Genomic DNA, 2218 nt, shown 5'->3' with positions numbered 1-2218 from the left:
GCTGAGATGCTTACACATTCATGGACTCTGCTTTTCTCCTGCAGTTGGAATCATTGTGTGTGTTTTGTGAGATGGAGGAGGACTTTGTGGATTGGTGTCGGACATATGGGTTAATGTTGGACTTGTGGGCTTGGGCAGCTCTGGGTTGGGATGGTTTTTTATGTACACTTACCCTTTATATAAGAACCCATTATATACCCTCTCTTATACATCTATGAGTTTCTGTGGGTGTGTTTCCCTAGTTTACCCAGATTAACACAGTAGTCCAATGCATAGCCCACTATATAGCTCCAGTGTTCCTCTGTCTCTATTTAGAAGATACAGAGATTTTTCTTTTTTAGTGTATTTATATAGTGAATTACATTGATACATTCCCCCCTAATGTTGAGTCAACTTTACATTTGCAAGATAAATGTCCTTAGTCATATTTTTATATGGTTTTAACTCTTTTTGCTAACACTTTTTGAGGGCTCTAGGGTGGTGGTGGTATGAGTTCATGAAGGATATTGGCCTCTGGTTTTATTTCTTGCAATGCATTTGTCTCAATTAAGCATTAGAGTAATTCTCTCCTACAAAATGACTATCTATTTGTGTATAATTTGTATAATTTATTCCTTTCAAGGTTGGTAAAACACATCAGAGAATAATTTCTTTTTAATTTGGAAGGTTTATAATTTTTCATTCTATTTCTATGATGCATATGCCACTTTAAAAAATTTAAACTTTATATTGTGAATTAGGTAAAGGTTTACAGAGCAGACGATCAATTTTATGTTCAACAATTCATACATATTTTGCTTAAAGTCATCCATTGCAAAACTCTCAATGTACTATCACTTATCCCACGTTCTCCTAGGGTTTCCCATTTCACCGTCCCTCTTTTCCTAACCTTCTCTACTTTATCCTTGGCTAAGTACTGCCCTTCTTATGTTAAGTGGTTTATTACTGTATCTTGAAGATAAGTTCTATTGCTGACCTCAATGGTTACTAAGGGCCATTATCTTGGGGTTTGTACCGATCTCTATTGACCAATAAATCTATCTTCTCTTATGATTTTGACTTTTGTCTCACATTTGTCTCACTTCTATCTTCGACCTTCAGATGTGATCCTTCTCAGAGCAGGTGGTAATGGTAGGTAGGCACTGCTTCGTTCTTGTGGTCTTGGGAAACTGGTTTTCTTGGTCCATTTGTCCATTGGACTACTTGTTTCCATATGCGCTTGGCTTTTCATCACTATTCTTCCTGTGGATGGGGAGTCACTAATTGTTGCACCTTCGATGGCTGGTCACAAACTCTTTAGACCCCCGATGCTACACATCAAAGTAGGATGTAGAACGCTGTCATTGTGAACTAAGTTTTACCCATTGACTCTAGTGTTCCTGGAGACGATGACCCTGAGCTCCTAGGCCCAGTGGCTCATTTCCTCAAGATATTGGTTTGGTCCAGTTTTAAAAAGTGCTTGCTCCCTGAATCCTGCTGAAGTATTTTAAAAATAGCTCCTTCAAATTTTTGAAATTCAACAGCTGTTTTACCTTGGTGTTAGCTGTTTTACCCCCACAACATTAATTTATATGCTCTTGTTTCTTCATCTGCGGAACATAATCCCTGCTGGTGTAATGCATTAAACATTAGGCTCATGACCAAGAGGGAAAGGTTGTGAGTTCAAACCATCAGATTCTCTGTGGGAGAAAGATGAGGCTGTTTGCTACTGTGAAGACTCACAAGCTGAGAAGCTTTATGGAGTAGTCCCACTCTGTCACACGGCTTACCATGAGTCAGAATGGACTCAATGTTATTTATTATTTTTGCAGAGGTAGGATGATTTGTTTAGGTCATGTACTGAGTTAATGCTGGGTGATTTCATAGCATACGCTGTGCATGTTCAGTATTATGGATATTATGTTGTAAGACTGCATAATTTTTACCTCTTATGAAGAACGTTGGTATTTCTGTATTATCAGGTAATTAATCTTTGTAGGGTTAGGTTCCATATGCTGGGGACTCTGGTTGCCATGGCAGTTTACTTTTCAAAACCTTTCCAGTTATTTGCAGGTGTCCCATGTGCATACTACCCAGTGGTCAGTCTGAGACCAGGACCACGAGCTGTCTCAGAGGGTCTGTCCTCAATCTCTTTGCGCATATGTGCATGTGCATTTTGGGGTTGAGGCCAAGGTTTGTGTTTTTAAAATAAACAAATTTTGTGATATCCTCTTTTTTT

The sequence above is a fragment of the Echinops telfairi genome, unplaced genomic scaffold (assembly GCF_000313985.2).
Source record: "Echinops telfairi isolate 266 unplaced genomic scaffold, ASM31398v2 ScPeMD7_2010;HRSCAF=2546, whole genome shotgun sequence".
Taxonomy (NCBI): domain Eukaryota; kingdom Metazoa; phylum Chordata; class Mammalia; order Afrosoricida; family Tenrecidae; genus Echinops; species Echinops telfairi.
This window is presented reverse-complemented; position numbering follows the sequence as displayed.